At 42.1% G+C, this 23840-nt stretch overlaps 1 non-coding gene across 1 annotated transcript; it reads left to right on the forward strand.

The window, feature by feature from the left end:
- Nucleotides 1-20577: 20577 nt before the first annotated feature.
- LOC116505104 lies at nt 20578-20684 on the forward strand. Its single transcript, XR_004254893.1, has one exon. It is a non-coding gene; the product is annotated as a U6 spliceosomal RNA (small nuclear RNA).
- Nucleotides 20685-23840: the final 3156 nt, after the last annotated feature.

The following is a 23840-nucleotide window of genomic DNA, read 5'->3' on the forward strand; positions in this document are numbered from 1 at the left end:
CTTCCAGTTTCTGGTGCATGCATGCACACCAACCAGTTGGTCTTGGCGCACACATGCGCAGTAGAAACCAGAAGACCAGATGGCTGGTGCGCGTGCACATGCTGGAAACTAGAAGATCATCTTACTGGCGCACACATGCGCAACGGGTGGCTGCTCTTCTGGTTTCTGGCACACACGCACTTGCACACATGTGCACACGCTTCCATTTCAGCACTCAGTGTGCTGAAAAGGTTTGCCAACACTGCTGTAAGGGATGCCAAAGCACCACCACCAGAAAGTAATATTGGCTGCCCTCTTGCCTTTAATGGCAGCCTGGTCTACAGAGAGAAACCTCCTGAACCTTTTAACAACAGAATTTGGCATATTGTCTATAGACCATCTTGAAAGTCGCAGCAATTTGACCTGCTGCTGAAAGTAAAGCTTATCCTTTTCTGCTTTAATGAGCTATGAATAAAATCTATGAAATTAAACAAGAGCTTGGGAATGTATTAAATGTATAGGCCACCATCTCATTGTTGAGTGACTCTGAGCAGCAGAATATGCTAAGTGGGCATAGATTTTATTTTTGGTACTTGGCCTCTGTCTGTTCTGCAGTTGCTCTGAATCAATGGAAAGAGTAGGGGAAGGGTAGACCAGCCACAAAGGTCCCTGTTGCTCATTGTCCCCAATCCTCATGTTCTTCTGATCCTGCAGCAAGAACTCATTTCCATTTCTCTGGGTCTGAACTATCATCTAATGTTCTCTCCTTCCCTCTAATAAGCTTCTTCCTTTGATTGAAGACCTTTCTTCAATATCCCCCAAGAGGAAATAAAAAGGATCATAAATAATATGAAGAAGGATCTTGATCAGTGCTAAATTTGGGACATCTACATTTTTCTCTGCTAAAGTTGGGACATCTACATATTTGTCTATATGTCTATGGAGATTCTCAGTCATCCAGGTCATGGTTGTCCCAAAGGGGCTTTTTCAAGAGGCAATTGGATGTTCTTGTTTTTCTTTGAAGACAACATCACCTATCTCCAGTCTACAACCCAGCCCTTTTGGCAATTCCAAGAAGGCTCCACACTCATTTGCATTACTCAGGTGATCCTGAGAACACAGATAAACTTCCTAAGTGGCCTCAATGACTTTTTAAAATAGGCGTCCTCAAACTACACCCTGCCGAAGCCATTAATCCGACCCACGTGGGACCATGAGACTGCCCCGTCCATATCACCCAGCCCACCCGCTAGCCCCCTCCCTTCAGCTGAGTGCAGGACTTACCTTCGCAAGCTCTGCCAGCTGAAACTGGAAGGTAAGGCCAACAATTTTGGCCCACAGAGATGTTCTGGAGGTGGAGGAGGTGAAAAACGGGGTGTGCAGAGTCCCTGGGAGACCAAAAAAAAACAGGCTGTTATAGCCTATTTTTGGCCTGCAGAATGTTTCTGGAGGTAGGGAACTCACCTCCAGAAGATAGATGGTGTGGGGAGAGAGAGCGACATAAAGAGAGGGAGAGATACAGAGAGAGACACACAGGGAGACTTGATTATAAACTTCTTGGGGCTGAGAAGAATTGCTGCAAAACTGAATTTCCTAAAGTGGATCACTAGACTCCTAAACAACTGAAAAAATTAAAAAAAGTTAACCAAAAGAGCAACATGCAAACAAAAGCAAATAAAACACCCCCAGGAGCAAAACAAATTAAAATTTAATTTGTGTGCATTGTTTAATGGACTGTTAAATTGCCCATGCCCACCTAGTCACATGACGTAGCCATGCCCACCCAGTCACATGACCACCTAGCCAGCTGGTTCTCCCCCCCAACAGTCTGAGGGACCATGAATTGCCCACCCCCCTTTAAAAAGTTTGAGGACCCCTGTTCTAAAAGAATGCAAATGACCAGCTGAACGCGGTTTTGACGGGTCACGGTCTGCAAGGAGTATAAATCCTTCCATTCCCCACCATCCAATCAGAGCTGAAGAAGCTTCTTGAATGAGAAGCAAAAAGTCTTCAAAGAAAAACAAGACAGTCCAGTTGCCTCTTGAAAAAAACACATTTGTCTATTTCGTAGTAGACGAGACTCAGGGTCCCATTTCTTTGAAAATCCTATCTCTCCTTCAGAGAGGCATATATAATTATGTGGCACCAATTACAATGTTTACCAGTGAAGTGCTTTATAGATATTATAATGCATTTATCTAATCTGAGTTTTTACTTTCAGGTGAGCTGATGGGTTTTTTTCTCCTTCTTCTTAAAATTGCCTGGAAACACGAGTCTGAAAGACAGGTAAGCTAAAAGCCAGATTTCTTCTCTATTTACACGTCCTCTCTTTGTGTTTTTCACATGGAGGAGGAAATAAAAAAGATCATAAACAATATGAAGAAGGATCTTCATCAATGCAGACTTTACATTCAATTATTGTGAATCCTGTTCAAGCAACACCTGCTAATTCCTTTATTTGTTTATTCTTCATACATAAACCAAAACAACAGTTCTTAACAAACTGGTGACTCTCCCCCCTCCCCCTGCATAATAGCACATTAAAATTTAACTAAGTATTAATACATCATTAATTTCAATTGTTATAACTAGTTGCCCAAAATCTAAACCAAGAGCAAACTGCTACCATTATTTTTTATACACTATTTCAATAGGCGCTCTAAAAAAATTTACAAAAGAAATCCTGAAGAAGAGAAAATCCATTCAAAGAGGAAAGGGGCATTTCTATAAAGACCATCAATATAGTGGGGTAGGAATGGGGAATCCAAGTTGGTCAGGGATCTTAATACATTAACAGATTAACAGAGTTAGAAGGGACCTTGGAGGTCATCTAGTCCAACCCCCCTACCCAAGCAGGAGATCCTACATCCGCCTCTACAAAGGATTGAACTCATAACCTCCTGATTATGAGGAGAGACTTCCACCTCTAGGCCACAGCAGCAGATACTAAAATCTACAGTATATGGAAGGAAAGGTTTTCTGCAATCCTTGTACTACTGAAGACCATTGAGGACTCCAGCAGTTGAAGAATGGAAAATGCTTTGGGTCTGCTAATATTTGCTACAATTCCCAGCACCTTTCTTCATTGGTTACAGAGGCTAAAGCTGCAGGGAGCTGTAGTTCATGAACCAAAGGTTCCCCACATCTGGGACAAACCAGACATCCAAGTGTCAATCAGCATCTTTCTGTAGAAGATCAGAGATTATATGGTCTCTTTTATTACTGTTAGGTGGAAGCTAAGTTAGAAAGTTAAGTTAGACGCGGTGGCTCAGTGGCTACTCTGGAAAGAGAGGTTATGCTTGCAGTGTACAATGTTTTAACTAGTGTAAGAATGAATCAAACACCCTCCTCCATTATACCAAATAAAATATTAACCATAAGGAAAAGCCTCAGACCAAACCAAAAGACCAAGACACTAATAAAAAAACTTCCTGAAGCCCATTCCACATTCCAGCCAGATGCCTAAAGAAAACATTGTAACAAGACGCTAACTGCAGATGACAGCACTTAAGGAGATAGCGAGCTTTTTGAAAGAGGAAGCTAAGATGGCTCCATTCATAAGCAAAGCAAATGCCACATGTAGAAGAGCCGAGGTGGCGCGGTGGTTAGAATGCAGTACTGCAGGCTACTTCAGCTGACTGCTGGCTACAGTTCGGCAGTTCAATCTCACTGGCTCCAGGTTAACTCAGGCTTCCATCTTTCCGAGGTGAGTAAAATGAGGACCCAAATGGTTGGGGGTAAATAGGCTGCAAACTGCTTAGAGAGGGCTGTAAAAGCATTATGAAGCAGTGTACAAGTGCTATTGCTATTCAAGACAGGATATTAAGAGCCGAAGTGGTGCAGTGGTTAGGGTGCAGTACTGCAGGCCACTTCAGCTGACTGTTATCTGCAGTTCAGCGGTTCTAATCTCACCGGCTCAAGATTGACTCAGCCTTTCATCCTTCCGAGGTGGGTGAAATGAGGACCCAGACTGTGCGGGCGATATGCTGACTCTGTAAACCACTTAGAGAGGGCTGAAAGCCCTATGAAGCGGTATATAAGTCTAACTGCTATTGCTATATTTTGAAACCTCTTACAGCAATTTCGAAAACTAACAAAATCAGAGTGAAAGGATTACAGCAAGCAGCCCCTCACCCAAAAAAATCTAACACAGGACATATCCATCAGCCTCAATAAGAATTACCCAACACCCTTTCAGGACACAAAACCCATATTGCACAAATCACAAACTTCAAAGTTACAGAAACTATAAAGATCCATCCACTCATTCAGCGATTTGTTCAGCTGTCCCAGAACCACATACTGGGGCTGGTTCTGCTTCACCAATAAACAAACTTTCTTTCCAATCAGCCTCCATTTAATTTCCAGGACATTTCTCCCAGCTTGGAACTGAACCAGATGGATTTTTCTTCTAACACTACTGAATACTGAATTAATCTATATTCTGGATTTGCCGAATACATCGAATCATCAACTGACTGAAAGAGCAGGGTTCACGCAGCTCACCAAACCACCCCCAAAATAGTACAAGGTTAAAACTAATCAAAACTATATAAATTGACTATAGTATATATGACCTTTATACTGTGTTATATATATTATAATAAACTGGTATATATATTATTATAAGCTGGTGCATAAACAGTGTAGTTAAGATGCTGTTGGGTGAGAGAGAAAAATTGGGGCAGGCTGGAAAGATTAATTTATTTTCTTGGCCCCTGACATCTAAAGAAATCAGCTGGGCATGTTCTTTTTAAGTGAATATCAAATTAAAACCAGATTGGATTGTGTCTGGCAATACTGATTCCTCTCCATATTCTTAGAAGCTAAAACCCAACAGAGGAAGCTGTGATTCCAGATGTACGTTTCATAAATAACCAGGCTTCCTAGCTGCCAGTTGCTTTAATGTAGCTTCAGTACAATTTAATAAACATAATAGCCTCTTTCTTCATTGTGCCAGAAGCGCTGAGTGAGAGAGGCCGGTGTCAAGAAGAATATACTATCACATCACAGGGAGGCAATATATCCAAGAGGCACCTACAAATAGGAACACCGGGTGCACATATAGAAACCCTCCACATGTGCAGGCTTGTATCCATGCGTGCAAGCAAGCATGTATACTACTAGAACAAAGGCCTATTAAAACTCGGACCACACGTCTTCTGAATAGTTTTTATCCCAGAGCTATAATTGCATTCAAGAATGAACTAAAGGGCTACTATCAGTGAGCTGTTGGACAGCGTTACGTGGTCTGTTGTGTGGATGCTTAGGTGGTTTAAGGGCAGGAAATTTTTGGTGTCTGCGTGTGGGGGGAATTGTCATGTGTGATGGGCCTGGTCTCTGGGTGTTATGTGAATTTTGTTGTATGTGTATATATATACAATGACAATAAAGCTATTCTATTCTATTCTATTCTATTCTATTCTATTCTATTCTATTCTATTCTATTCTATTCTATTCTATTCTATTCTATTCTATTCCAGTCCAGTCCAGTCCAGTCCAGTCCAGTCTAGTCTATTGGCAAAGGGTCTGTGACAAAGCATACAATAGTTAAGAGCAATGTTCATATTTTTAAAAATGCAAGTCTCCTGTTCCCGTGTTGGGTTCAAAAATTGTTCGAACCTACTCTATGGGTGTGGCCTTCTTTGTGGGAGTGGCTTGCCACCCATGTGACCGGATATGAAATTATGAATTAGTACTTAGGTTGGTCCAAGTAGCTATTCGGAAACTCTGGCATTGAAGCATGCAAGTCTTAAAGCTGTCAAGTTACAAGATCCTTGCACCCCTAACCCTTTAGCAGTGGTGGGTTTCAAAAAATTTTGGAACCTCTTCTGTAGGTGTGGCCTGTTTTCTCGGTCCACTGGTGGAACCTCTTATAACCGGTTCGGTAGATTTGACGAACTGGTTCTACCAAATAGGTGCGAACTGGTAGGAACCCACCTCTGTCCTGTTCCCTCCAATACTGACAAACCCACAATTCTGCACTGGGTCCCTTTTCTTAATCAGGCAAAAAGCACCATTACCAAGAAAGAGGTTGCAGGGCAATGCAAGAATACCTTACAAGAGGAACGCGGTCTGCACCTCCAACAAATATAGCTGTCTCTAAAGCAAGACCCTGTTTCAGGGACTCTGTGAAGTCAAGTATATACTTTTAACATTTTCCATTTTAATTTCTAATGCAATAGGTATCAATCGACACAATCTACAACAGGAGTGTCAAACTGGCGGCCCACAGGCTGGATGCGTCACCCACAGGCCACGCCTACCCCAGCTCTGCGAATGGAAAAAATGTCATGGAACATCACGTGATGGCAACGTAACGCCGTGAGTTTGACACCCGCGATCTACATAAACCAAATCTTTTTGGAGTCCTTCATCATTTTTAAGAACTAAAGGGTTTCTGAGACCAATGTGTGTGAGATCCACTGGCCCAGAAGACCTCACAGAGTGGCATTTCGCCAATTAATGCTTTTTAAAACCATTTCCCAATCATAATTCATCTCTCCAACCCCCTAGTGACAATTTTCCTGAAGGTGCCATATGCAATAAAAACAGTAGAGAACTGTTATGATGGGTGATGGGAGTTGGCAGAGTCTTCTGTAATGTGCAGCTCACTTCAAAAATTTCAGTGTGGCTCTTTCTTTTGCCCAACCTGGGCAGCAGGTGTGTAAATACATCGATGCAAGGAAATTCCAATCAAAATTAAATGTACAGATTGGACTGATGCAGCGGAATAAACTCCAGACACACCACAAGCTTGTAACAGAAAGCCTACTTGCACGGAGAGACGTAGAAGTGCTTATGCTAATGTGAATACTATAAATAGTTGGGGCTAATTCCTTGCTCCTGCCTCTCACCCCTCCCACCCCAACCCTGTTCTCCAGAGGTCGCTGAAGTGCTACCCAGCCTTCATTAGCAAAGCTCTACAATCCGATGGGAGACGTCATTCTTATTATCGCAGGCTTGAAGAGCGGCTGAGGTCAAACAGAAAGCTAGGGTCCAAACAAAGAGAAAACTCAGAAGGCCTGACTCCCAGACCCTGCCCAAATCCACCGGGGCTTCCTAGTCTGTAAAAACTAGTGATGTCATGTGTAAGGAGTCACTCGGAAGGAATCACAAACATCTCCGTTGCTGGGGAAATGTGATATTCTTTCCACCGCATTTGCTTTATTTTTAGCAGATGGAGTTAAATTAAAGCTGAGCAGGCAGGGCCATAGGATAGAATATTCTGCTCCTAGGGAAATACTTTCCACTGTCTCATTTACCTCTCTGGATCTTTACAGGAAAGTCTCCAATAGATTATAGTCCTAAAGGCAGATTGTTTTTCCAACGTCCATGTTTAAACGACCCTCTTTCACTCAGTCATCAGACTACCCCAAATTTCTTCAGAAGCCATTGCAGGCAGATATAAGCAACTTGTCTAATCTCTCTCACTCAGCAGAGCCCCTGAAGGTGCAACGGCTTAGTGGTTTAATGATGCCAATGATGATCTCTGCTCCAGCGGTTCAAGCCTTAGCCCCGCATGGCAGGGCGAGTTCCTGTCACTTGCCTCAGCTTCTGCCCACCTAGCTGTTTGAAAGTATGTTCTATGCAAGTAGATAAATAGGTACCACTTTGATGGGGAGATGAATTGGTGCTCCATGCAGGCAGGCAGATTACTGCAGGCTCTGAATTTTCCCAGTTGTGATGCTCGTTTGCAAGGTGGCTCCAGGGGAGGGTCTTGGATGCTGCTCACGCACATCAAGGGGCCTTAGCTGTTACAATGTAATAAGGGTTAACCGGAAAGGCAGTTTCTGTAAGCAGGGCAATAAAGATTAGGCTGGAGGCAACACCAGAATGTCTCCTTCCTGCCTTCCTTATAGGATTAGCCCTATAATGTGGAAAACAACAAAAGGAGATTTCTTCCAACAACTGATTATCGGAACTGCTTAGAAAACTTTTTGCATGGAAAATCCAGGAAGAGGGAAGAGGCAGATTGTTTTGTGTACTTATTTTATTCTTATTTAAGTAGTAAGTGCACAAAATAATAAAAATCCCTTTTTATATCTTCTTTTTGTAGGTCATTCTTTGAGGTAAAGAATTCAGTGACATCGACTTGGCCACTCCCACCCAGTCACATAACTGCCAAGCCACTCCCACCCAGTTACATGACTGCCAAGCCACTCCCACCCGGTAACATGATCACCAAGCCACTCCCACCCAGTCACATGACTGCCAAGCCACTCCTACCCAGTTACATGACCACCAAGCCACTCCTACCCGATCACATGACCACCAAGCCACTCCCACAAAACAGGCCACACCTACAGAATAGGTTCTCAAAAATTTTGAAACCCACCACTGGTGCATGTGCATGTCCGCACATGTCTATGCATGCATGCATTTGTGCGCGCGCACACACTTTCAGTTTGGGCATGAACTTGTGCACAGTTTGGGCGTTTGGTGTTTAAAAAGTTTACCATCACTGATCTAGTAGGTCTTAACCTTGGAGACCTTCTTTTTTCTGTTGGGAAATGTCCAGAAGGTGGCGCTGGGTGACTATTGTTCATGCCTTAAGCCAGGGGTGGGGAACTATGGCCCCTTTATGACCTCTAGACTTCAACTTCTAGAATTCATGGCTGGCTCAGGATCTCTGGAGTTGGAAGTCCACGGGTCATAAAGGGGCCATAGTTCTCCACCCCTGCCTTAGGCTATTAGCCTATATTGGTGCTTCTCAACCTCAACCACTTTGAGAGGTGTTAACTTCAACTCCCAGAGTTACCCAACCAGCCTTGCTTCTGAGCAAAATTTACAATATGTAAGATTTAGGATGTTTATGGCCTCCAGTCTAATTTCCAAGCTCCTCTGCAAATTATACAGTCAAACTTCAGACTGTATAATTGTTTTGCAGTGGGATTCTCTGGATGAGAAGGATTAGCAAGATAAAATGAGGCTCTGTAGTCCCGTCAATACTGATTTTAGGATTCCGCAACCGGTGCCTTGTGGACCTTGAGCGAAGACATTCTCTCCACCTCTGTAACACATAAAAGTTGTAGACTTGTTAGCGGAATGAACTTCCAAAATTCCTCTCCTGTGTCCACAGATCCCATCTACGTCTTTCTTCGTTTACTGTTGCTGCTGCTCCACATTTAGATTTTAATTCAACGTTCTTCATCAACAGGGCAGAAATAAGCTTGAGCCGCCCCTTTAAGATGCCTGTCGGATAGCAGAAGCTCCAGAACGCTTAAGCAAATAACCAAGTCAAGTCCCTTGCTTGAGGCATGCAAATCAGATAAGGAAGGTCATCTCGTCTCTCTAACCTGGTGGCACAATGGGAATGTTCCCCTGCTCCAAAGTGTCAGGTTAGGGTCTTGCTTACCAGGATGGCTTTTCTGTAGCTCCAGGTTTGTCTGGCTTTCCCTGCTTAATTAGTTATTGCTGCCATCCCGCTCTTACATTATGACTCAAATTAAACTCCATTCCGGGATGATTTATTGTCCATCTTCTTGACCGCAAGTCTTTGCATCATGCTTCGGGGCAGAAGCAGTCTATTATGCTTATTGTGCCTCTTTCTCCTTGGTTGTGTTTTAAGTGACACTGTTGTGACTTAAATGATCTGTCGGCCTGATGCCTGGGAAGAAAGGCTGTTGAATTGCCAAGGTAGGGGCAGTGGGCTAGGGGAGAAAAACACCCCCACCCCCACCCCGTGCTATGGTTATTGGATTGGGGAGGTGATCAGCTTTAAGGCTGTCATGTGCTGGCAGAGGCAGAGGTGCATTGGTTGTTGCTGAAATCAACATAACATGCAGCAGCATCTTTTCCAGCAGAGAGTTGGCTCATTGATGTGAACACATGGCAAAGTAATTCACGCTTTAAATTAAGCCGTTGTTTGTTTAACAGTGTTTCTTGAATAAACCGATAATGGCTGTGTTTGTTCATCTCGCTAATCCGGAAAATCATAGTTTATAGATTCTAAATTTATCCAACATAATTTAAATTTAAGACGGAATCAAGCAATGGACAGGGGCTTCCCACAAACTTTCTTTCCCTGGAACTCCCTCCCACCTAGTCTGTCTGTCTGTCTGTCTGTCTTTTTCTTTCTTTCTTCCTTCCTTTTTCTTTCTTTCTTTCTTTCTTCTCTCTCTCCTTCCTTCCTTCCCTCCTTCCTTCCTTCCCTCCCTCCCTATTCCTTCCTTCCCTGCCTTATTCCTTTCTTCTCTCCCTCTCTCTTTCTCTTTCTCTTTCTCTCTCTCTCCCCCTTTCTTTTTATCAATCCACATTACTTGAAATTATCTTTACATATGCTATAATAGCAGAATTTGTGTAAGATGCTTTGCTGCCTTTATAGAAGTAGGAAATGTTATTTTTCTTCCTGGCAAGGTTCAGAGTACTGAAAGCTTATCCAGGTATGAGAAAAGCAAAAGATTACAAGAATAAATCAACAATAAATGACTAATAACTAACAATCTGATTCCCCTTTATGATACCCACATTTAACTTTTGAGTCATTAAAGCTGCACCCTTGTGCTTAATGAAAGGGCCAACCAGCTATGCATTATCACTTTATTAATCAGAGGAGCAATAATTACAATACTGTGGTAAAATGCCACTCACTTTGAGTTGTTGTTTTCATCTTAAAAGGCCAATATTTCCTCCCAAGTTCATGCTGCTGACATTTTAAATACACATTTGACCTCTTTTGATATGATATGTGGTACGAGTGGCCATCCGTGGTACTTAGGTGGAAAGGAAATGTCCTCTTTATAGTGTCAGAGGTGTTGTGCGTGGATGTTGGATCATATTTAATGAAATATTAAAAAGAGTATAATATATACTTAACATGTATATACAGTGCTACTTTCACCAGAAAGAAAAGCACTCAACAACATTCCAATCCTCCACTCTGTTTTGGAAAATAGTAGAATATGTAACTAGAGAAAGAAAGATCTTGCTATGACCAAGATTATTTAATTGCTCTGCTGTACAGTATTTTCAGAAGGATCTGGAATCATTGAAAATATATATTTTCAATACAAATATTGAAAACATATCCCCTCTCTGTCCCACCCCAAAATATCCAGAATAAATATTGTTTGCCAACAGGTGACAGTAGAAGACAAGAGAGAAGTTCATTAAAGTTCACAGTTTGAAAAAGATTTGATTTTAAAATCTCTCTCTCTCAAACCACCACACGTCTTCTGATGTACCTATCAACCTTAGCTGATGCAACCGCAATTTCACACAAATTGGCAGAACGCTTTAGCAGTGAAAGACAATGTTTTCCTATAATTTCAAGCTATGATGATTGTGAATGCAAGTTTACTAAGATGGACCTCCACATGTTAGAATTGTTTAAATTAGAAAATGATGTCTGTTTTTGAAAGCACGCACATCACCAAACGTCCCACTGAAATTCTCCACTTCCCAGGGATACTTCCATTCCGTGAAATAGCAGAATGATTGCAAATTTGAAGCAAAGAAAGCTGTAAAGATAAATAAAATAAGATGGCTGGAAGCAGATAAAGCAAAGCAGATGTCATAACCACGAGGAAGGGAAAATCAAGACTGGGTAATGAGGACTCAGGGGAATAAGGAACATCATGGACAAGACTGTGTGGTCAAAAGCATAGAATAGCTGTGTTTGAAAAGGCAGCAGAACATGGATGAGAAGGAAGGAGGAGGATCTGAAGCAGGGGTGGGTTGCTGCTATGTTCACTAACTGTTTGCATGCACTCTTCAATGTAAATTGTTCTGCGTGCATGTGCAGAACAATTTACAGTGAAGTGCATATGCGCAGTCACTGAAATCCAAAATGGCAGCGGCCTAACGGTGGCAAAGGAACCGGTTCTGGGGTGTGTGGCAGGTCTGGGTCACTGCTGATTCTGCAACCCAGGCCTGGCTTCCACTATTGGTTCAGCCAAACTGGGCCGAACTGGCAGCAACCCACTTCTGATGTGAAGGAACAGAAAGGAAACTTGAGATACTCCAGTCAACTGTGACAGTTCTCTATCATAAAGATCATGATATGGATAACCTCATCGTTGCAGGGGCATCTGCCACAGTAGATATTTTAGGGCATGAATAGTCTGGCTAGGTTTGCTAAGCTTAATCCCTATCTTATGTAAAATGACCTAATATGTTGAGGTGCAACAGAAGGTCAACAGCTAGAAAAGGGTGTTTCTAATATTCTCCTAAAACATGGTAAATATTACCTCAAGCTGAGTCTAATTTTTCTTCCTACATGGGCATGTCTATGTAATATTTAGCTTGTTGGTACCTTCTTCTATGATGTTCAGCAGTTTTGAGGTCATCCTAGGTTGGCTAGATGTTACCATCTTAAACAATGCTTAGAAGATTTTGATCTTATTGTGAATTCCTATGCAAATTGACCCAATCCAAACTTTAATGTGCAAATTAGGATGTATGTGAGAGAATACCTAACAACCTTAAGAACTTAGAAGAAGTAGAAGGAAATGTAAGAGAGTGTTTTTTAGAAGATATTCTTGTTCCAGGAGAGGGAAGTAGTGTTAGAGAAGGGTCAGAGAGGAGCTTCACCTTTGTGTGAAGTGCCTATTTTACCTTTGTTTTGCATATTTGTTTTGCATATTTGGATTTTATTGTTTATTACAATGAAATGTGTTTTAAGTGCATATTTTGAGAAACAGGTATACTTTTGTTTTTTTAAAAAGAAATGCATGTTTTAGAAGACTGCTGGTAAGTTTTTGAGAAGCCTTGTTTCACCATAATCTTCACCATAGAGAGCCAGGTGGCGCAGTGGTTAAATGCAGCACTGCAGGCTACTGCTAGATCAGCAGGTCAGCGGTTCAAATCTCACCGGCTCAGGGTTGACTCAGCCTTCCATCCTTCCGAGGTGGGTAAAATGAGGACCCAGATTGTTGGGGGCAATATGCTGACTCTCTGTAAACCGCTTAGAGAGACCTGAAAGGCCTATGAAGCGGTATATAAGTCTACTACTGCTACTGCTATAATATATAGTCTTTTAAACCAAGAAATGTGAAACAAAATGGCCCAGAGCTACATGGATACCAACACAAGGGTCATACCCATTTTAGGATGAACCTGGTGTATACTTTATTTATGTCTTGATTCAAACAATTTTGTTTCAGTTGTAAAATATGATTGATTTGGCCCAGTCAATGCATTAAGAGCCTTCTTGCTCAATAACAATGTTGTTGTGGCATTGTACAATTGTTTCTTCTCTCACTGTAAATATATCCCTCAAAATTGGCATTTAGAATCCATTATAAAGCTCACATCAATTACATAGCTTTGATGGCACATGGCAGGCTAATGTTATGAAATTAAGTGCTGTTTTAATTAGCCACATTAATAGCCCAGAGCTTGTAAGCTTCTGTTGTTAAATGTGCACAAGAAACTGGAATAGATCATGTTTAATACTGGAAAACTGCATTGATATGTTATGGATGATGGTGTAAGGAAATAACCATTCCTGATTGCATTAGGAACTGGTTGGACTTGTTCACAACTGTCCCATCTAATGGGCTACAGAACTGTATATGGTCATTTCTTAAAGGCAGACTCTTTCAGATAGTGTTGGACTATGACTTCTGTCAGATTTACACACCAGAGCAGAATGTTAGGGGTGAAAAAGACTGTAATCTATTCATAATTCCCATTCAGATGAATCAAAGGAGCAACTGGTGCAGGCTGCATTAGTTGTTCTCTACCTAAATGGCCTACACTGGTCATTGCATTCACTTGGATACAAGACATATGCTAGTAGTATATAATCCTGAGTTCTCTCGTGTTCCTTGGTTGCTTTCTGATCTGGACTTGCTTCTTACTCCTATTTGCCCAGGTTCGCCTGGTGCACCAGTTGCGCCCCTACCTGAACCGGGAGGCTCTCACAACAGTCACTCGTGCCCTTGTGACCTCTAGGCTGGAGTACTGCAACGTGCTCTACATGGGGCTGCCCTTGAAGAGTATTTGGCGACTTCAGCTAGTCCAGAATGCAGCCGCGTGAGCGATTGTGGGTGCACCTCGCTTCACCCACATAACACCTATCCTCCGCGAGCTGCACTGGCTACCTGTCGATCTCCGGGTGCGCTTCAAGGTGCTACTTGTCACCCATAAAGCCCTTCATGGTAGTGGATCTGGGTACTTGAGAGACCGCCTACTGCCAATTACCTCCACGCGACCTATTAGATCTCATCGATTAGGCCTCCTCCGAGTTCCATCTGCCAGTCAGTGCCGACTGGCAACCACGCGGAGGAGAGCCTTCTCGGTGGCAGCTCCGACCCTATGGAACGATCTCCCCGTGGAGATTCGTACCCTCACCACCCTCCAGACCTTCCGCACAGCCCTCAGAATCTGGCTATCCCGTCAGGCCTGGGGCTAAGATTGTAACCCGCCCGAATGGTATGAATGTTGTGTTTTTAATTATGTATTGTCTTATATGTTAAAAGTTTGTCTCCCCCCCCCTCTTTTGGGTTGTGAGCCGCCCTGAGTCCCCCCAGGGAAAAGGGCGGCATATAAATAAACTTCTACAATCTACAATCTACAATCTATTTGTCCTTTATCAAAGGATACATTCTGACCTACCCTTTGATGTTAACTCTTGGATAATCTCTCGCTGATTCTGAGTAATGAGTTCTGGTTGGTCACACTGATTTCTATCTATTTTAGATACATTTGCTTCCAATTATATTCAATCCGATGACTTCCATCCTTATTTTTGAGTAGGACTGCCCAGAGGGGTTTTTGCTTTTTCTCTCTTTTAGGAGTGGGTCTTCAGCTAATGCCTTCATGGAAAATTAATCCAGTGATCTTACATGAGTGCTACTTAGCCACGTTTATCAAATCACAACAAAAGAAAACTCCAGCTCTCGTGGAGGACATTTTAAAAGTGAAATGCAGGCATAGCATGTAGTTGTCCCTTGACTGACTCCCAGCATCCTTGAAAGCAATTCCTTAAAGCTGCCACCCCATTTCAAATGGGACATGGTCTTCTTTCAACAAGCCACACAATACCTGGATGTGGTGTGCCCAATCTTAAGATTTTGGAGAGAGTCATTTTGGTGTAGAGGTTAAAGGTATCACAAATTAGGAGAATGTGAGTTGAGCCCTGCCTCAGGCATGAAGCCAGCTTAGTCCTGCCTAAGGAGGTTATGACAAACCACTTCCAAAATGTTGTCAAGAAAATGGCAGGCAATCCCCAGGAGTCAAGACTGACTTGAGGGCATGAGCATTTGCATGTGTACAGGCATGCATGCACACACACACACACACACAAGCTGATGACTTCTTTCTATCGGTCCATAATAGAAAGTGTCCTCACATACTGTATAATAGTATGGTATGCTGGTTTAACAGCCCCAGACAGGAAGGCACTATAGAGAGTGATTAATTCACCACAAGAAGCCCTCTGGTTGGTTGCCCTCTGACACTACTGGATGACATCGCCAGGTCTCACTGTTTCAGCAGAGTAGGGAAGATACTTAGGTGTTCTGACCCCCCTGCTCCGTCCAGGAACGAAAGCTGAAACCAACGTAAATGAGAAGGCTTCTTTTAATCAGTCAAGACTCTCGTTGGCTACAAGCCACATAAACAAAGAGATAAGCACTTTGGCAGCAAGTCCTACAAAACGTGCAGCAATGCAAACAAACTCTGGCAGCAATCCAGCCTGCCAAGTTTGTTTCTTGTTAGTCCTTAACGTTTACTTCTGCAGAAAGGCGTGGCACAAGCAGTCTCTTTTATAATCAGGAGAGGATCTTAATGAGCATCAGCTGAGCGTAATCACCTCTTGTAATTATGCCATTGTTCTTGACGCCGAGTAGCCCTTCGACAGCGTGCATCCCGGAACAACTCACAGGTGTTTTCTGGATCACTCACTCTTGTCTCCTCCCCACTGATCCAAGGCTCAGGTGCCACCTGGTGGCCAACCAGTCTCTCCTCGCCCTGCTCGGAGTCGGAACCCTGTCCAGGGTCCTCCACCTCCTCCAGGGCCGACTCATAAGGCCCCTCGCTGTCGGAGTCTGGTGGCAGCTCCAATGGCTCCTGCCGGGCCACAACACTTAGGAATGATTCACACTCTGGCCAGTGTCTTTCTTCACTTTTACAATCAGGTAGAAGACACAGAAGTATAGCCAACTGGACAAACAGGTTTAAACAGCTTCTACCCATGGGCTGTCAGACCCCTAAACACAACATAGCACCACAAATGGATTAATATGACAAATTTCACTGGTGTCAGTCTAGTGTGTAATATGTATATACCATGATATAAGAGTAATATACATGTTGCACAGAATATGACGTACATATGGAAACGTAAGACTATTCCCCCCCCCAACTACTTGTATAAGGATTATTCTTTATATTATTCATTGTTGTCTTGTATTCTTGTATGGATTGCACCAGTAAAGGCTAAACCAATTTCGTTGCATACATGATGTACAATGGCAATAAAGGCTTTGAACTTTGAACAGGTAAGATTCTCAGGGTTCTGAGAATGGAATGGGACAACTAGCTGCAGCCAACTCGCTACGTCCAACTTGCCACATGACAATTCATCAATTTCAATTTAATTATTTCAAATAAATAAAAAAATATTTTCATTGTTGTCATTCACATTTCATTTTGTCCCTCCTTTTGCATCCTTTCTTTAGTTTTTCCATTTCACCATTTCTTTGATATTAGTGTACCGTATATACTCGAGTATAGGCCGACCCGAATATAAGCCGAGGCACCTAATTTTACCACAAAAAACTGGAAAAGTTATTGACTCGAGTATAAGCCTAGGGTGGGAAATGCAGCAGCTACCGATAAATTTCAAAAATAAAAATAGATACCAATAATGCCATTGCCCATTGAATAACATATACAGCCTGCCTGTGCCCATTAAATATACAGTAGCCATTGTAAAAATTTGCTCTGCATAACAAATTATTATCACACAATACCGGTGTATTCAATGAAATACTTCACTCACCTCATGATGCTGATGTCCCGCTGTGATGATGATGTCCCGCCTCCTATGACACACGGCACAGTGATTCCTATCATTGGATCACTGTACCAGAGGAGGTGGGACATCGCTATGTGGCTGCTTGCCATAACAAGGAGGAGGTGGGACATCGTTGCAGAGCGGCAGGAGGGGGAGGAAGGGGAATCGTAAGATAGCCCTGCATTACATTAGAACGTGAGGAGGGGGGATGGTGCGGTGCACGCTGCGCGGCAAACTGACACAGAGGGAGGGGAAACTCAGGGGTGCTGGGCCATTCACGAGCGTCACCCAGCGGCATGGCCCCGCCCCTTTTTCTCCTCCATTTCAGGCAAATTTTTCACTGACTCGAGTATAAGCCGAGGCGGCTTTTTTCAGCTCAAAAAGTGGGCTGAAAAACTAGGCTTATACTTGAGTATATACAGTAACTCTTGTCCTGCAGCAAGTTGTCCCATGGAGAGCTGTCCTCTGGTGAGTTGGCCGCAACAAGTTGACCACAGCAAATTTGCTGTGGCGAGTTGGCCATGGTGAGCTGGCCATGGCGAATTGTCATAGACCCTTCTGAGATGGCTAACTGCGAGGTAGTGTTCTGACCCAGACTTCCTTAAACAGCAAGAATCAGAGTCTTGGTCCCGGCCAAACCCCTTTTATTTACACGACTGTGAATTCCTTTAATTCACAATTCTCAAGGCTTAACAAACAGTCTTTCAGAGGAGTGTTTATTAGAATATGAACCTTATCTCGTTTGATGAGCTGCCAAATAACTAGTTTCCAAACTTGGCACAGAGTCTCTTATAGTTACAAACAGAACTTTCCACTCTTGACACGACCGAATGAACGAATCGTTTCCTGCAAAAGCCCACTCCCCGTTCGATCCTCTTTTGTTTCCTATGAGAAGGGCCAATCAGCTCCAAGGTGTGACTTTACTCCTAAGTCGACCCTGCTTTCTTAGTTGTTCTTGTCTTCTGGCAGCTCTGCACATGCACACACTGGAAACAGGCTCCAGCTGTTCTTCTGCTTCACTGCTGTCTAACTCCCTTTCTGCTTCCAACACAGAGCCCTTGTCTGAGCTTTCCTCAACCCCCAGGATTGGCCCATGTTCTTCCCCAACCTCCTCACTGTCTGACTTTGCTGCCAGCTCTGCAGCCAGACCACAACAGGTAGCCCTAGCCTACTATATACCGTGGCATGACAAAACCGCGCTCGACTAAAGCGCGCCCGATTAAACCGCGTCGCTGATGTCATCAGCAGGGCGACAACAGCGAGCGCGGAGAAAGAAGGGCGCTTTAAATAGCGCTTTGAAAGCAAGCCGATTCAAGTTAAGGTAAGGGTTAGGTTTAGGGTTAGGTTTAGGGTTAGGTTAAGGATTAGGGTTAGGTTTAGGGTTAGGTTAAGGGTTAGGATTAGGTTTAGCGTTAGGTTAAGGGTTAGGTTAAGGGTTAGGTTTAGGGTTAGGTTTAGGATTAGGTTTAGGGGGGTTAGGTTTAGGTTTAGGGGTTAATTTTAGGTTTAGCGTTTACAGCGTGCTTTTTTCTCCGCGCTGTTGTCGTGCTGTGATGACGTCATCTACGCAGTTTCGTCGAGCGCGCTTTAGTCGAACGCGGTTTTGTGGTGGAACCACTATATACATTAAGATTGGATCACATGTATAATCTGGAAAAAAGTCAGTATCACACTTGAGTGAGGATATTGGGACACTGTATTTTTTAGCAAAGAAATAAATGTGGATATGCATTGATGTACGGAAGAAACTACTCACGATTATTATTTGAGGAATATAGGTTTCATTGTTATTTAGTGAATACTTTCCATACCAATCTGATTTCTTTTTCCTTCTAAAAGGTTTTTTTTTCCACATTTTTTATTTTAGAGATTGTGGCCATTGGGAATAATATTCAGCAGTAGGCTGCAATCATTTTTTAAAAAAATGTCTTAATACTCTAATTCTGCAGCAGGGGGGAAGGTTCTGTTCCCATTCTTTTTTTATCCTAGCACAGATATTTAATATTCACAAATCCTTGTTTTCTTCGTTTTGTTTATTTTTTGATTAATGTTCCCTTCATTTGCATTTTTTTTTCAAGGGATGGTGAAGGTACATGAAAGGAATATTAATCAAAATGGGCGAAAACCACAAGGAGTAAAAAGCAGCCTGCCGGTAGTGGAGTAAACTAATAATAAGGTAAGCAGAAGTTATTGGAAAGAATTTTCCTTTGAGAACTTTTCAAGAAGAATTTCAGGTTGCCATTCCTATAAATCAAGGGTCCCCGACCCCTGTGCTGTGGGTCGAGAAAGACTGCAGAGAAAAGCAACAAAGATGATTAGGGGACTGGAGGCTAAAACATATAAAGAACGGTTGCTGGAATTGTGTATGTCTAGTTTGATGAAAAGGGGTGATGTGATACCAGTGTTCCAATATCCGAGGAGCTGCCACAAAGAAGAAGGGGATCAAGCTATTCTCCAAAGCACCTGAGGGCAGGACAAGAAGCAATGGGTGGAAACTAATCAAGGAGAGAAGCAACCTAGAACTAAGGAGAAAGCTCCTGACAGTGAAAACAATTAACCAGTGGAATGACTTGCCTCCAGAAACTGTGAATGCTCCATCACAGGAGGTTTTAAAGAAGGGATCCGACAAACATGTGTCTGAAATGGTATAGGGTTTCCTGTCAGACAAAGGGGTTGGGCCGCTAGAGGACCTCCAAAGTCCCTTCCAACTCTGTTATTCTGTTACTCTATTTGCTTAGCAACTGTTCAAATTTACAACATTGAAAAAAAAAAGTGAATTAGAACCCGTCCTTGCACTTACAACTGTTGCAACATACCCATGGTCGCATGATCCAAATTTAGGTGCTTAGCAACCTGCCTGTTTTTATGATGATTGCAGCATCCAGGAGTTCACCCTCTGTAACCTTCCCAGCTGGCTTCTGACAAGCAATGTCAATGGGGGAAGCAGGATTTGCTTAACAGCAGGCCCCATCCTTGCTAAGTGAAAAAAATATCGGGCAAGAATTTGAATGTGGTTGGAGAAGATGACGCAGCAACATATGGACTTAAAACCTGGATTGTTTTTGTTGGGTATCTTACCAGGAAAATATAGTAAAGAAAATATATATTTGATTATTCATGTAATAGCTGCAGCTAGAATTGTATTTGCACAAAATTGGAAAGCTGAAGAAATCCCTAAAGATAAAAATGTGATTAAGAAAATATTAGATTGTGCAGAAATGAGTAGATTAACACTCGCAATTAAAGGAAAAGTCTCCCAAGGTAGCATTTTAGGACCCACACTCTTTATACTTTACATAAATGACCTTTGCGGTCATATTAAAAGCAACTGCGTTCCCTTCGCTGATGATGTAAAACTATTCAACATCACCGACAATGCTGCTTTCCTTCAAAAAGACTTTGACTATGTGTCAGAATGGTCAAACAATTGGCAACTTCAAATCTCAACCAACAAATGCTCTGTCTTACACATTGGCAGAAAAAATCAGAACATCAAATACAAACTGGGTGGATGTGACCTTGTAGATGACCCCCACACAGTCAAGGACCTTGGAGTACTCATCTCAAATGATCTAAGTGCCAGAGTTCACTGTAACAGCATCGCCAAAAAAGGCATTAAGAGTTGTTAACCTGTGCTCGCTTCGGCAGCACATATACTAAAATTGGAACGATACAGAGAAGATTAGCATGGACCCTGCACTAGGATGACATGCAAATTCGTGAAGCGTTCCATATTTTTTGGCATTTAGATCCTAAAAAACTGGCTTGCATGTATCCAAATTTACAACTTAAATGCTGGAGATGTGATTGTGTTGATGCTACATATTACCATATATGGTGGACTTGTAAAAAGGTTAAAGCATTTTGGATAAAAATATGATGGATTATGCAAAATATTCTTAAAAAGAGGATAAAGTTTACCCCTCAGTTATTCCTGTTAGGTTTAACTACAGATTGTACTGTTATAGAGACTAATTTGATTAACTTAATAACAGCAGCAAGACTGTTGGTGGCACAATACTGGAAGAAGGAAGATTTGCCTACTATTCAAGAATGGACAATAAAAGTAACAAACCTAGCAGAGATGGCTAAAATATCAGCATATCTTAAGGACCACTCAGATGAGAAATATAAACTGGAGTGGAGAAGATGGATTGACTATATTCAAAATAAATACGGGACTAAGAAATTCCAGATAGTTTATGGCTGAGAAAGCGAGGAACAATATAATCTGTTTAGAATTAGCCTAACAAAAGAGGAGTTAAAACTCAAATGAAAGATGATACTAACTTTCTTTAAGTTTATTTTAGAATATGTTTGTTAAAGATTTATACCTGTATTTGTTCTGGGAAGTCGGGGGGTGGGAGGTTGGGGGGGTTGGGTTCGGGTGGGGCGGGTGGGGGAGGGGAGGTAAATATTTGTAAAAGCTTTTTTAAAATTTTCAATTAAAAAAAAGAGTTGTTAACATAATATTGCGTAGCTTCTGCTCCGGTAATATTGAACTACAAACTAGGGCATACAAAACTTTTGCTAGACCAATTCTTGAATACAGCTCATCTGTCTGGAACCCACACTGCATATCAGGCATATATACAATCGAATGAATCCAGAGATATTTCACAAGAAGATTCCTCCTCTGCTCACAACAGAATACCTTATGATTTGAAATTTTGGGCTTAAACAATCTAGAACTTTGCCATCTTCCATCCGACCTAAGCGTAGTACATAAAATTATCTGCTACAATATCCTACCTGTCAATGAATACTTCCGCTTCAATCACAACAACACATGAGCTCACAATAGATACAAACTTATGGTAAACCGTTCCAGACTCGATTGCAGAACATAGGACTTCAGCAACAGAATTATCAATGCCTGGAATGCTAATTCTGTGGTTTCTTCCCCAAACCCCCAAAACGTTAACCTTAGACTGTCTACAGTTGACCTCACCCCATTCCTAAGAGGTCTTTAAGCACATTCATTTCATGTATTCATAATTATGTCTATACTTATATCTGTTATGCTTGATGAAATGAAAATAAATAAATAAATAAAATGAATATGGATAAAAAGTATAAAATCAAACAATTTAGGAAGAGAAATGTTATAACAGAAGATATGTTAAGTTGTAATGTTAAAATAAGAATAGATGTATATAAAGAATTAAATGGTAAGCTATAACTATTATGACACAAAAAATGTACTCAGACGACACACTGATTAATGAATGATGAAAATACAGGTAAGGAATGAGGGCGGGCGGGCGAGCCCTCCAAAGCACCGTTCTGGTACACTGGCTGTTGCTTCCGGCATGGCACTGGTACGCACGTACTGGGGCGTACCGCCTGGAACCCACCACTGGTCTCTCCACTGGAATACCTATCCAGAGCTGTGGATGCAGAGAGAGAAGCTCCACTGTAAACATTCAGCTTGTTTGTGGTTCTGTGTATTGAACTGCTTTGAGGCAGCCTAAAGTAAAGTATTCTGTTATTTTTAAATGCTGTGAAACCTTCAATGAGCAGCAGGTAAGGCTTATGGTGCTTAAATTGCTTTGAGCCATTTAACATCTTTGTACCATCTTAAATGCTGAATGCAGCCATTAGGGGATTTTGTAGCAGAGAGTTTCCTTTTAGCTTCTGGTCTTCCCCATGTCCTATCTCACTTTTTGTCAGAAACCATGCAAACAAGTGAAGTCCCATCCATGGTATGAAGGCAGCACATGAAACCACACCCCCTCTGGTCAGCAGAAAACCGTCTCTCCACAGAATGGGTCCCTGGTGCACAAAAGGTTGGAGGCCACTGTTCTAGCAGTAATCGAAAGCCCCCCCCCCCTAAAAAAAACCAATCTCTCTATGTCAACTTACCATGATGGATGTGTGTTTCTATAAGCATGTTGATCCCTGCTTATCACCTGCTAAATAGAACAATGACCTTAGCTGACCCCTGCAGTCTTTCTTTTCCTTGTTTCCACAAACTAAACCTTATGGACAAATCACTAACTGTCTCACACAGTAAAATGAGAAACAGGCGCATTCTAAGGCAATCTACAGTTTTAAACAAGGAACAATCACTCTGGGAGAACGCAAAAGTACCTGGTGTTTTTACATGAAGTCATACTGGGATCTACAGGAAACAGAATGAGGTGATAAGGTGAAATGGAAACTAATCAAGCAGAGAAGCCACCTAGATCTAAGGAGAAATTTCCTGACAGTTAGAACAATGAATTAGAGGAACAACTTGCCTCCAGTGGTTGTGGATGCTCCAACACTAGAGGTATTTAAGAAGAGATTGGATAATCATTTGCTTGAAATAGTATAGGGTTTCCCGCCTGAGCAGGGGGTTGGACTAGAAGACCTTCAAGGTCCCTTCCAACTCTGTTATTCTGTTAAGAGTTCAGAGGTGGTAGAATGGACTAGGCTGTCTCAGAAGACAAGCGGCTACTTCCTCTTCTAGCATCTTCTCTTATTCAAGGTTGGCGTGTATCAGTGCTATTAGCATATTGCTGCTACAGTCTGAAACAGGCTGGTTATATTTTTGCTAAACCACATACATAGATTTTTCAGCCAGGATATATGGCATCTCTCAGTACTGCATTTAATAATATAGATTAAATAATACATCAGTGTTTCTCAACCTTGACGACTTTAAGTCCTGTGGACTTCAACTCCCAGAACAGCTGGCTGGGGAATTCTGGGAGTTGAAGTCCACAGGACTTAAAGTCGCCTAGGTTGAGAAACACTGTAATACATACTATATTCTCTTCATATAATTAATGGAGGAAGTTGGTATTTTTCATGGCATATCACATATCATAACTCTTCCAGATAATTTTCTTTTTGCTGTTCACAATTTTGCCATTGTTGTCCTTTTGTTGAAGGACATTTTCAACCCATT

This window comes from Thamnophis elegans, chromosome 2 (assembly GCF_009769535.1).
Source record: "Thamnophis elegans isolate rThaEle1 chromosome 2, rThaEle1.pri, whole genome shotgun sequence".
Classification (NCBI taxonomy): domain Eukaryota; kingdom Metazoa; phylum Chordata; class Lepidosauria; order Squamata; family Colubridae; genus Thamnophis; species Thamnophis elegans.